General features: G+C 40.8%; 1 pseudogene; it reads left to right on the top strand.

The window, feature by feature from the left end:
- The first annotated feature begins 8960 nt into the window (after positions 1–8960).
- Positions 8961–14366, top strand: part of LOC129409420 (GTPase IMAP family member 4-like) — a 14079-nt pseudogene continuing 8673 nt past the window's right edge.

The raw sequence follows: 14366 nt of genomic DNA, 5'->3' as shown, positions 1-14366 counted from the left end.
TGCTGTATCACATTCTGTTGTCTCAGTATTATCATGGATGTGAATAGTTTTTTTTTTTTTATTCTGACAGGCCGAAGACTCGTTCTGGTGGGAAAAACTGGAGTGGGGAAGAGCGCTACTGGGAACACCATCCTTGGACGAAAGGCGTTTGTGTCGAAGTTGTGTTCTTCTTCTGTGACAGACGAATGCAAAAAAGATGAAGAAACCATTGGTGATCGACAAATTGCTGTAATTGATACTCCAGGGCTTTTTGACACAAACTTTACCCAAGAAGAAATTGTTGAGCGAATCATAATGTGCATGTCCATGTCTGCGCCTGGTCCACATGCATTTGTGATCTGTGTACAAGTTGGAAGGTTCACCAAAGAAGAGAAAGATACTGTTCAAATGATCCAGAAAGTCTTTGGAGTAGAGGCAGCAAACTACACCATAGTTTTGTTCACACGCGGTGATGATCTAGAGGATGATAGTATTGAGTCTTTCATAAAGGCAAATAAAGATTTATCAGAGTTCATCCAGACGTGCCACAACCGCTATCACGTCTTCAACAATAAAATCAAAGACGAGAAACAAGTAGATACATTTTTGGATAAAATTGAGAAGATGATACAAGAAAATGGAGGAAGGTATTACACCAATGACATGTTCGAAAAAGCAGAGGAGGCCATCAAGAAAGAGGAGGAACGTCGTTTGAGGGAGTTACAAGAGCAAGAGCAGAAGAAACGCGAGGAAATAAGTGAGGAAATACGCGCTGAGATTCGGAGGGAAGCGGAGAGGTCAAATGACTTCATGGAACCAGATGGTGCCATGATAGCATTGAATGTTATGACTTGTACCGGAGCAGGGGCATTAATTGGTTCAATCTTTGGGGCAATTGGGGCGGTAATAGGTGCGTTAATTGGAGGGACAACTGGAGGAGTCATAGGAGGAGTCGAAAAAAAAGCCGTGTGTAATACAGTAAACTGATACTGATCCAAAGGAGAAAAATACATATACAAAATGTGTAATGAGCTCTTGATACTCCCAAATTATCACAGAATCTATAGTACAAACATATCTATCAAAAAACAAACTGTTACATTAAGGATTTAGTTGTTCACAAAAATGTTGAAATTAAACTGCTATAAAAATAAAGACAATGCAAGACTCTTGTCATTAGATCCTCAGTCCTCTTTATGCTTCATGCTCTTTACTAGATCACAGTGCTTTTTTTGTAAGTGGATTAAAGTTTTGTTAAATCACTGTGAGCATATAAAGTAATAAAAAAATAACTAAAGTAAAAGTACTGTTACTTGCAAAATACTACAGTCTTAAAGCTCTCCAAATCTGTGTGAACTGTGTAATGGCAACAGCATATATCTCACAGGCATTTCTTATTTTAGCCATGTTCTTATGTTACAGTAACTTTAGTTTTGATCATTTATCTGCTAAGATAATGATCATGCTGTAATGTTTTAACCATGGGACCTGTACTCCCTGTAACACTGCTGTTCTTATGTACTTCTACCTGTGGAAAGGTGGTCACTGTTAAGCTGTAACTTCTTCCCGTATTAATGCAAGAATAAAAAAAAAAACAACACAAAGACAGATGGACTCATGACTCTTATTTCCTTCTCACCAAATTGTACAAGACGTTTTATTACAACAGTTTTCTACTCTGAAGTGCAGTTTAAAAGGGGGTTTTCAGTTCCATGTTTGTGTGTGTGTGTGTGTGTGTTTTGTTGTTGTTGTTGTTTTTAACCCTGTGATGGAGAGAGGGACATGAGTTTGAGCTGCAGAGGCTGGAGTCCATGATGAGATCAATCAGGCAACAGGAGCATAATGACACATGTAAATACTGGACACTTGAATAAACAGCAGGACACAGGCTGTGGAATGTAAAATGTACAGTCAACGCTTCCATCTAGTGGACATGGGGAAGGTGGATTTTCAAGGAAAGTCTCACCAACTCCTGCATCTTCACCAGACAAAAGAACATTTTGGGGACAGGCTTTTGTCACTCTCTGGTTGGAGGTGTTAACTTGAATGTTGACCGTTGGTTTTGAAGATGCAGGGGTTGGTGAAAGTTTGCTTCAGAATCCACCTTCTCCTTGTCCACAGATGGAATCCACTGCTTCACCTGACACTTATCTTTGACATATCTTCCACTTTTTAACCACTAGATGGCAGCCTTGACTATAAATTTTACCTCTTCCTCTTCATGGACTCCAGCCTCTGCAGCCCAAACTCATGTCCTTCTCTCCATCACAGAGTCATTTACTCAGTTTTATTATGCACAAAGCTCTAAACACAATTCAAACACTCCAGTCTGTTATCACATCATGGCTAAAATCTGACTCGAAAGAAGTTATCTAAAATGTCTTCAGAGGTGAACTATTTGTTGGCCAGACGTTTAAAGAATCTGACCTGCAAAGTTGCATCACCTGTCTCCATGGCAGAGATAAGTTTCATAGTAAACTGTATTCATCAGTCTTATATAGTCAGGTGTATTACAGACTAATGAAACTTTGCTTTGCTGTAATCTGTCTCTCTCTCCTCTCACTTGTTCATGTTCATTCACAGATCTTTGTTGTGTGTGGTCCTTGATAGTTTTTTTTTAGTAAACTGCTGTACAAAGTGAGTTGCCTTGCTACATAACCCTAAATTTTATCAGGAGGAAACATTGTTTTAAAACAGTAAATCATAATCTAAACACTTTATCATTTGTGAAAACATTCTATACCACTCTACTCAACTGAAAGTTGAAGGTGAAAATAGAAGTCAGCACAATAAAATGTAAGACACTCAATATTAACATTTTATTCATTTTTTCATTATATGTAAATTGAGGGACAGGCTTTGGACAGGAGGATCTGTGTCCCTCCCCTCTACACAAATTACATTCTGCAAGTTTAACATTCTCTTAAAGTGTGTTCATCATTTGGATAAGTGTTGAAAGAAGTGTCTGCTTTTTAACATCAGTAATAACTCTAGATTATATTTTCTTTATGAAAACAACAAATGTGTTTAAAAGTTTGTGTGAGCTGTTTTCAACAGATAAATGTACAAAAGTGAAAAAAACCCCAAAACAAACAAACAAACAAACAAACTCCAAGTTATTCACATAATTGGTGATATAGATATTTATAATTTGAAGAACTGAGTAACTGTCAAAAGTGCTGTCAGTTATAGTATTATATGTATAGTAACTGTCATCCCCAGCAGCAGCTACAAAGAGAGAGAAAGATTATTGAGTCTATTTTTATTTTTTGTGCTTGTGGTTTCTTCCTTGCAATACAAAATGTGTGATCAGACTGTTTGTATGTCATCACTGCTCACATGAACAGTCGAGCAGATACAATGGGCTCTGACATTTTAAATTCAAGTTCATTTTACAATCGTCACTGTTAAAGCATCATAGAGTCAACAGTCTGTCATGATAGCAGTTATAGCACCTCTTGATGAACTCTGATAAATCTTTATTTGCCAACCATTGTGAAGTCAGCTGCCTCTTTCTCTTCTGTGGTGAACCGTCTTATCTGGAGACATAACCGTCCACCTGCTTTGGTCTGACCCAGAGTCTCCTGCTCCTCTCTACCCTGCCCCCTTATATCTTTGGACTGACACAGTGGGCGTTTGCAACATTTTAGTGTCAGATTGAAACTAGAATGAAGTTAATCATTGGTGAGAGATGGTGTTGGAGGTGATTACTTACTTACTTTGGCATGTTTCGATTATAACTTCCATCGTCGCCAAAGGAGAAGGTTTTGACAATTTATTGTAACGAGCCAAGCGTAAGGTTTTGACTCAGACCATGACAGAGCTTGGNTCTCATCGCCTCCCCCCTGACCACAAGCAAGGTTGCCGTGGGATCCTGCGTAACATATTGTTTTAAAGTGCGCCGCAATGAACCATCCAGTACATGTTCAATAAACTGATCGCGCAACAAGGACTCTGCATTCGACAAAGGCGCGGGAGGCACATGCTTTAACTTTGTCCATAAGGCTCAGCAGGGCAAGAGAGAACTCCTGTAATGTCTCCCCTTCTTGTTGCTTCCGAGAAAAGAATTGTTCCTGCAAGGCCACATATGATTCGGAGCACCCATACAACTCCTGAAGGATAGAGATTATTTCATCTGGGTCGCTTCGTTCCTCCTCGGAGCGGAATTTGATCTCATTACGGGAACGCCTGATCTGCCCGTGACAGGTGTCGCGCCCTCATGCAAGCCCGAACCTCCTCCACCCATTCACCCAAGCCGATGCCAGTGTGCCCCCTAAACATCGGACATCTCCTATCACGAGGTATAAATACTAACCTATCGGGCGGAGGAGTAGGTTGAGCTGTGGGTGCAGTAGAAGGACCTGCACCAGAACTGGAGGTTGCCTGCGCTGAACGCAACCTGTCATTATCCGCAGTCAGCTGAGCTATTTGGTTCCTGAGGTTCGCTAGCTCTTCCTCCATTGGGACGCGCAAGCGTAGCCAAAATCTAACAAAAAAAAAGGAAGGTCCCACCCACTGCTGTTTTGCTTCTGAAAAAAAAAGGAATATATTAATCAAAAAGGGGTTACAATTGACATTTCACAAAACAGTGCAATTCACGAGCACAGCTATCTTGAAGCAGTAGTTAATAAAGTTAATGTTTTGAACTGCCACCACAATAAAGGATGGACAAACCAGTTGCTCCAGCACCTCACTGCCAATATAATTAAGAATATACACAGCAAGTCAAAATAAATCACAGCAAATAAAGATAAATCACAGCAAACTAAATCATGCAAACAAAAAGAACAAATAAACATGCAAGACAATAAGCATGGAGCTGGATGACACCCAATACTGATAGCAAGTAGCAAAATTTTTTTTTTTTTTTTTTTTTCTTATAGCACTACTGGTCTTCCATAGCCACAATAATCACAATTTAAATGGAACCTGGGCCTCTGCCTTGATAAGTCCTGCCGACAACGCCAAGTATGTGGCAACCGAGGGGTTAACGCTCCGGGAATTGTTTAAGTGTGATTAATATGTTCTGCAACAACGCCACCCCAAATCTAGTCCGGGGAAATTAAGTAAATGTAAGGCACACAGGTAAGTATATCATAGAGGGAGAGGGAGCCAGGTTCCATCAATTACACAATCTTTATTGATTTTCTGTTGTTTTAAAAGACAGATTTAAATGCTAAAAGTAGCTACATTCATAAAAATAGGCAACCAGTAAAACACTACAGTGGGTGAACAGGTACACAATACTGAAAATGCAAAACAAAACCCCAAAACCCAAAGCAAAACTGAAACAAAGCAAACAGAACACAACAAACAAAACAGAGCAAAACAAAATAAAACTAAAAGCGAAACAAAATAAAACTAAAAGCAAAACAGCAGAGGTGGTGTCCTCACGCCGCTGCAGGCCCCCGCCGACACCTGAAAAGTTAAATTTTGGATTAAACTCAGAGCCTGCAGCGTAAGGATCTGGGCCAAACATACCGTGGTTGAGTGTGACAGTGCGCAATCCCCAGGCTGAATCGAAGGCAACTCTACATAGAATAACTGCGTCCAGACGTGGTCCAAACAATGTGGACCGGCACACGCTATAAACAGACAATTTTGAGAATTGTTTTGGCACAGTAGCACGTGGGAATAGGGTTTGGTTACCTGCCCCGCGGTTTACGGACACGGCGGCGCACAGCCAAGCGCAATGGGGAGGGATTCACTCGTCTTACCCGTGGAGCTACCGAGAGACACCGGTTAAAGTATGGGCACGGATGAATGAGTGGAGGAGTATCGGGCGTGCATTACCTTGGTCAGAGGAGATGAAAGCGCGCCCTAGGTGCTCCGCGACTCGGAGGAGCGAGGGACTGATGCGGTGCAGAGCACCGCCAAGCAGTGGCCAAGCAGCGGCACTAAAAAGAGACGTGGATGGAAATTTGGATATAACGGCCATGGAAGTTACAAGTGAAGTTACCTGAGCGGGAGGACAGAGCCACAAGGAGAGGCCCGGAAGAGCGTGTGAGCCAAAAGGGGAACGACTGAGAAGGGAGCGCTTAAATAGCCCACCAGCGCAGCGCCACGGAACGCCAAGTAAGAGCACCTGCAGCCTAGACCCTCAAAGCCGGTCATGCCACACCAGGTTTTAGTTCCCAAATTGTGTTAATTGTGTCTTTTTTAAGAAAAAATGTGTAAAATGAGCTCTTTCAATATTAACTAGAATAAACAACCATATATTTTTCCACTTAATGCCTTTGTCCTGTGTTTTAGGCAGACATACCTGTGTTGTAAATAATAATTTAAATAGAAGTGGGGGAAACCCCTTTTGAAGCCCCCTCTCTGCTACTGTAACGGTGATTACATAGTATTATATTCCACTTGTCATTACAGTTACTGACACAATATACTTGAGTTGGTTGAGTAGCGCCCTCTTGTGGTGGCTGCCAGTGATAAGTGTCCCTGGCAGCGAGAGCACGTGGTCAATTCGTAAGAGATGGGCACGAGGTAGGTCACTGAATTTAGCTCCGGCAGTAAAAATCTTGTATTTTTGTTTAATTGCTCATTGTATGCTCATAGCCTAATTGTACAACTTATTTATGTCATCTGGAGTGTTTATGAGTTGATATTTTGTGCAACATATGAGTTATTAGACCGTAATGAACTTTTGGACATGTCGTGACAGAAGCTAACTTTCAGAGGCTAATGTGACTTGCTATTCTTGTAGAGTGCTGCTCGCCGTGTTGAACAAGGTATCCTGACCAGTACATATTTTGTTTCATGCAGTAAAACCGCAAAAGACAGCCCTGTGTCCTGGCCATTTAACACAACGCAGACAAACTACACGACGAACAAAAGACGAACAGACGGGTTACTCCTGCGACCAAGCTGGGCTTTTGCACGGCCAAGTTCAGCGTGGTTACACTACAGACAAATGAAACTTTGCTTTGCTTTAATCTGTCTATCTCCCCTCTCACTTGTTCATGTTCATGTATGTGGTCCTTGCTAGGGTTTGTTTGTTTAGTTTTATGTATTTATTAAACTGCTGTAAGTGAGTTAAAAAACCTAATCTAGGCACTTTATCAATAGTGAAAACATTCTATACTGCTCTACTCGTCTGAAAGTTGGAGGTGAAAATAGAAATCAGCACAATAAAACATATTAACACTTTATTCCTTTATTTTTTTCATGATGCAAATTGAGGGACAGACTCTGGGACAGGAGGATCTGTGTCCCTCCACACAAATCACATTCTGCAAGTTTATGACAAGTTTAACATTCTCTTAAAGGTGTGGCATCATTTGGTTAATTTAGCATAAGTGGAAAAACAATTGTCTGTTTTGTTAACATAATTAATAGCTAAATAAATAAATTAAATAAGTTAATTAATTAAAATAACTTTTTTTTCATGTATTTATTTTTTATTTTTTGCAGTGTGCGCACATTGAATCCTAAACGTAAATGTTTTTGATAGATATGGGAGTATAAGGACAAACTTGTTACAAACTTCAGTATATGTATATTTTATATTTTTTTTATATTTTTATATGTATCCCTCAGTATCAGTCACATGGTTTATTTGTGACTCCTCCAGTCCTCCCTCCAACTATCACACCTACTAATGCCCAAAACGGACCATGGAGTGAACCAACTAATGCCCCTGTTGCAGAACCAGCCACAATATTCCTTGCTGTCATGGTGCCATCCCACCCATCCTTATGCATTTCTAAACATTTCTGTAAATGTATCAGAATTGATTTGAAGGGTTAATTGTTAAAAAGTCAACCTAAAAACCAAACACAACAGTAACAGAAACATAAATGGAGAACTTTGTACAGATTTTATTCCATGGAATATTTTATAGAATATATGATATGGACTAAATATCCCCATCAGGATTTCCTTTACATCAGATCATTTCTTGGAAGCAGAGTGTGGCATGACAAAACTGAAAGTGAAACTAGACTCTAGACTCTTTAACAATGTATTTGTTTATTTTTTCATTATGCAAATTGAGGGACAGGCTCTGGGACAGGAGGATCTGTGTCCCTCCCCTCCACACAAATTACATTCTGCAAGTTTAACATTCTCTTAAAGGTGTGGTCATCATTTGGATAAGTGGTGAAAGGAGTGTCTGCTTTTTAACATAAAATAATAATAGCTCTGTCACGCAGAATAACACATGACCAGAGTGTGGTGAAACTTGCTGAAATTAAATTTTCTTTATGAAAACTAAAATTTTCATTGACAGTTTTGTGTGAGCTGTTTTGTAAATGTTAGTTTTCAACAGATAAATGTGTGAAAGGAAAAAAAACCCTCTAAGTTACTCACATAATTGGTGACAGTGATGGAGCGTGCATTTCACACCGAGGCCTTCAGTAGTGCTCCATGTGAAACAATCCACTCCTCAATAACTATTTTATGGTTATAAAAGCATCTTATTATACAGAAATACAGTATAAAGAGCCGTGGAGATTCAGTGCATGGAATAGAAGTGAGAAGTGGGGGCTTTATGGAAAAGAAATGAGAAACGGGGACACACACACACGGGGACACATACACACATGGGGACACACACAGGGACACACACACAGGAACACACACACACACACACACACACACACTAGCCACTCAGCCACCGTGCTGCCATTTTAGTCAAACATAAAGCTTAAAATGAGAGTCTGACCTGAACTCATGTTGTGAAAGTCTTCAGTCGATAACCGTCCACCTGCTTTGGTCTGACCCAGAGTCTCCTGCTCCTCTCTACCCTGCTCCCTTATATCTTTGGACTGGCACAGTGGGTGTTTGCAACATTTTAGAGCCTGATTGAAACCAGGATGAAGTTAATCATTTATTTATTCATTTCGGCAAAAGGTGAGAGATGATGTATTACTTTGGCATGTTTCAATTAGAACTTCCATCTTCACCAAAGGTAGTCGGCTTCTGACAGTTTATTGTAATGAGCCAAGCATAAGGAGAGTTTTGCAGCGTCCCCTCTTGTATGACTTGTGTTTTAAGTATGTGGATCTAAAATACTGGTTTGTCAGAGAACACAGGAAACACCCATTGGCAGATCATATAAAGGGTGAGCAGAGAGGAGCAGGAGACACACTTGTAGTACCATAAGACAACAACCGAAGCAGGTGGACTAAAGACTGAAGACGATTTCAACATGAGTGGAGACAACACAGGTCAGATTCTCATTTAAGTTTACAGTGTTAAAGATGCACTATGTAACTTTTCTGCTGGGAGAAATGCAGTGATGTAACATAACAAAGTAAAAGTAATAAAATACTTTACTTAAGTAAGGTAAGGTTGGGTATCTGAACTTTACTGAAGTACATTTTAGTCCAGTATCTGTACTTTTACTTAAGTAACAAAATGGAGTAGTTCTTCCACCACCAGCCATGGACATTTGTTTTTGTTGCCTCAAATGTTCCACAGTATTGTATTTAACATATGTAAGAGGTGTTCTTACTGTGAGCTGGATCACCACTTTGCCTGAAATGTTCCACAGTATGACCTTAAAAACAAGGAAACTTATCAGTCTCCATGGAAAGAAGCAGTTAACCCCAGCAGGCAAAGTTACAGGTCAGATCAGTGAAGAGGATACCAAAAAGAAAGTAGACACACAAATAAACATCGCCAACAATTAGTGTTGAAACTGAAGGTATTTCAAGGTATTTCTGTTAGCACTACACACATCTTTAATGTGATAAATGCAAGATGTACATGTTTAAAGGGCCTATATATTGTTTTCTGATTTATCTTATAATGTTGTTTCTCTGTCAAAAACAGACCTGGAGTTGAGTTTTTTGGATAATTTCAGCCCTGTAATTTCCTGTCTGCTGAACTAAAGGTAAAATGTTACAGTTTACATGAAAACTACCACTTCATGACATCACAAAGCAGAGGACTGGAACAGGAGCATTTTGAGCTTTGGAGATGTAGACAAACTAATAATGCTGTATTACTCAAACATGTGGGAAACAAAACATAACTCAAGGTCTGTTTTTGGCTATAAAATTTAATAAACACAACTTTAGCTTGTAAAACGAACAAAGATTTATTTTTAAACAATGATAATTTACCAACTATGACCAGACTGATGTCCAAATGATTCAGTTTCCTCATTCATTACAGACTGGATTCAGTGTTTTAAAGGTGCACTGTGTCACTTTTGTGGTGGAGAGGGTTACTTGTTATTTGACCTACTGGCACCACTATTTTAATACCATACTGTGGAACATTCCAGATGAAACAATAACATCTCCATGGTGACAGTTACATAGTGCACTATTCTCTATGAAGGTGCCATCACTTTGTCTGGAATGTTTCTCAGTATGACATTAAATCTTTCTGTTATCATGGAGACCAAACCAGACCAAGTTACAGGTCAAATCAGATCCGTTCACATTCAGAATGTCTGTTTTTTCTAAATATTGTTGAGCTGTAAAACCACCTGTAATTTAATCCATGTAAAATAGATCTGTTTAATGTCATACTGTGGAACATTCCAGACAGAGCAATGACATATCCATGGAAACAACCAGGGTGACGGAAACTATGTATTACTAAAGTAAAGACTCAAATCTTCAGATCATCATCAGTAATATTTTTTTATAAAGTCAGTGCAGGTGAGGCACTTGTGTAACAGGAATTGCATAGTTCTGAATTGGTTTGGTTATTCTTAGTCATCTTTGTTTAGTGACAGGAAATTGGAAACATCATCATGACATACGGTAAATTGTAACGCCCCCTAAGGGCTTGACCACCCAGCACAACAGGTATGTTGGATCACCAGAGGACTATAGACACCCAAGTTCATAAAAAAATCTGTTTGGCTGTGTTCCACTTTTCATTGGGTAATATTAAAATCTCCCTTTTTGCTTTCCCCTCTAGACAGCAAAGAGTTAACTCCACCCTGTACTCTTGTGGGATCCCATGTAGCTCAAACATAGATTACTTTTCTACCCCCAGCCAAGTTCAGTGTTAAAGATTTTATTACAATAATCTACAGCCGTTTTAAAAGGGGAATCAACAGGTTATAAGAGTGGAGTCCATTGAGTCCATCAAAAACATTAAAAAGTTAGAGCTAGTCCAGAGGTCCGGGCATTCAGTTGGCTAATGTGACTCCGTGGCAGGCAAATGACAGCTGGCACTGCTGGTGTGGCGCCTTGTCCCCAGCGTGCCCCACACTGAAAAAAGTGAAACATTGCTGTTGTTCATTCAATTTTTTTTCCCCCATTGACTTAAAGAAAGAAAATCAAATTTGCTGGCACAATTTAAACAATACACATTCAATCTTGTGTTTGTATTTATTTTTTCTATGTACATTTTGCTTAAGCAAAACAACAGTAATTTACAATAGTTAATTGATCCAATGAATGCTTGTTCATTGTGCATGTCTTGCGCATGCGCTGTGCCAAGTCACTCCACCCAACATAGGGGGCAGCACTGGCAACAGCCTCACTTGACTCCACCTAATAACGCAGTAGAATATGATATGTGTGCCATGTGCTCTGGCCTCTGATCATCTCAAGAAGCATGAGCGAGACCTTGCCATCCCACTGCCAAGCTTCTCCACGATGAAAGGTAATAAAAAACACATTTTGTCTTGTTTTACTTAGTATATGTGTCCCATTTGTATGTAAAGAGGTACAAAAAGTTAGCTACTTGGAGGTGATAAAAAAATACAGTACTAGCTGGTTTTAATTATGTGTTCTAGATATTGAATTCATTGATTGGGTCATCAGAACGATAAAAATATGGGATTTATTTTTGACAGCATGTGCGATTTTACCCTTATGTTTGCTTATGACGAGTTGGATTTTAGATTGGGTCATTTTTGAGTGGCCGCCATTTTGGGCTAACATTCATACATCGACAACACTGGTGAGGTGAACCGGTCCAGCTTTTATTTTACACTGTTGTAAACTTGTCAAATTGCAAGTAGTCACCATCAGATTTATGTATTTTGCACGCTACGGCCAGGTGTAACTTTTAAGCCCAGTGTAGTGGAGGCATACGTCCCGGGGTCAAACGAGTGGGCAGCGGCTGATAAAGTGGCTGCTGGAAAGGGCCCTTGAATTGTACCCTTTATGAAACTAAATGAGTTAATCTATATACATATAAATTAACGCGTTCGCTTTCCACTGCAGCATGCAGCCCTCCCCTCGCCCGCTCCTAGGGCTGGGTACCGAAACTCTGGTACTGGTATTGGTACTGGTATTGAAAAACTAACGTTCTTTTGGTGCCAGTTTTCCTTGGCTTTACTTGGCAAGCCAGTAAATACACCACAGCGATTTCACAGCAGCGAAGGTGCTCGCGCGTCACGACTGTGCCCTAAACAAACTCAAAGGCACAAACAGGACTCAAATTTTAACATAGTTCTACATGTGTTCCAACAAAGCGCAGTGCGTCATCTTACTGGTAAAACAGAAGAGATGAGGAAACAGCATGCCGCATGAAACTTGGATCCACCCGAAAATACATCCAGCCCTTTACAGTTCCTAAAAGTCAAAGTGCGTAATAATACATCCACATCTATTCAGTCTATAATGTCCGCATAAAATTGAAGCCAAACAGATAACATGAACCAAACTCCTGTGTGGAGCGTGCGTCTGCGTAAAGATGCAGCCAGATGCGTAAAGTTGAAGCCAAACTGATAATATGAACTAAAACGCCGCCAAAATCCTCCTACTCATTGGTCCTGGTAAAAGCGCATTTCACAAATGTGGTGTATATAGCCATCCTGTTATGTATTGACCTTACTTTAAAACTGGTAGTAAGACACAGACATGAAGGGTGGTTTAAGCTCTTTCTTATTTTTTTGTTGGCAACAAAATGTATAACGGAATTCAGCCAACCAGGGCATGCATGTACTGTGGCCTAACAGGACCAAACCTAATATAACATGAGAGTAGGGGCAAAATACCTAACAATTCTCTCCCCCTTATTCTGTAAGACTATGAACAAACAGATAATAACACAGTGTTCAAAAAAGAAAGGACATAACAGTCCTGATGAACGATTGTAAGTCCATGCTGTCTGGGGGCCGCCACTCACGAGTGGGGTACCGACGAGGAGGGTCGCCCCTGGGAGACGGTGGTGGTGCTGGTCCCCTCATCAGTGGAACCTGGGGAACCATGTCTGCCCCGTTGTCATTCGGATGTGCAGGCGGCAGGTTTTCAGAGGGGGGGTGGGGCCTCCAATAAGTCCACTAGACTTGGGGTGTTAGGCGCTGGTGAGTCGATCATCTCAGTTGTAGGACTTTGGTTATCCAATAGCTGGTCGGTATGGCGGCACCACACCCCATCTTTACTGGTGCGCACTTGGTATGACAATGGACCAGTGATTGCTACTATCTCCGCTGGCACCCACTTAGACCCCCTCAGGTAGCTGCGAGCTAGAACATGGTCTCCAAGGTGAAAGGACCGGGGTGTGGCTGACCCTCGCTGTCTCTGTTTCTGCTGGTTATTCTGAATGATTTGGCTCCTTGTAGGGGGCTTTATTAGGTCTAATTTGGTGCACAGTGCTCTCTTAAGTAGGAGTTCAGCGGGAGATGCCCTAGTGGTACTATGTGGTGTGTTTTGGTAAGTCAGCAGAAAACTGTGGAGCCGATGGTGAAGGGAGCCCTGCTTGAGTGTTTGCACAAATTTCTCTACCAGGCCGTTTGTGGCTGGGTGATAAGGTGCTGACCTGATGTGTTGAATTCCGTTCATTCTGAATAAAGTCTCCATCTCTTTGGATACAAACCAGTTACTGACATGCACTGGTTCAAGCACCCTGCAGTTCATTAGTTTGTCTAGTTCTTTTTCAACTTTTGGCCGCAGTGCGTATGGGACAGGCCTTGCTTTAATGAATCGTGGGCTACTCCCTGGTTTTAGGTTCAGCTTAGCAGTAATACGCATCATGTGGTCTAGTCTGTATGTGAAAAGCTCACCGTGTTTCTTTAGGATAGTTTCTAGGGCTGTCTCTCCCTGGCTTAACGTGTGGCCTGCTGGCCAGTCAATCTGTACTTTATCCATCCATGATCGGCCTAGCAGGGATTGGTAATCACCCCGTACAACATACAAAGGTAATTTTAAGCGTTGTCCATTCAGCTCCACCTTGACATTGACCAGGCCCTTGACAGCCACTGTTTCACCCATGTAGGTCTTTAGCACTACCCGCGCTGGTTGGATTGGCAAGTAGTGCAAGTGTTTTTGATATGCAGTTTAGTTTATTAACATCAGTAGCTATTCTTCCTGGGGACTCCTCAAATTCATTACATACAAATTGTTATATAACACATAGACTTTTCACACAGAGACACAGACACACACACAGATACACACACCCCCACACACAAACACACACGCACACACACACACACACACACACACACACAATAACAAGACATGAAA

The sequence above is a fragment of the Boleophthalmus pectinirostris genome, unplaced genomic scaffold, assembly GCF_026225935.1.
Source record: "Boleophthalmus pectinirostris isolate CB_2022bp ecotype Guang Dong unplaced genomic scaffold, ASM2622593v1 HiC_scaffold_10, whole genome shotgun sequence".
Taxonomy (NCBI): domain Eukaryota; kingdom Metazoa; phylum Chordata; class Actinopteri; order Gobiiformes; family Gobiidae; genus Boleophthalmus; species Boleophthalmus pectinirostris.
The sequence above is the reverse complement of the archived record's forward strand: the minus strand, read 5'-3'. Positions and strand labels throughout refer to the sequence as shown.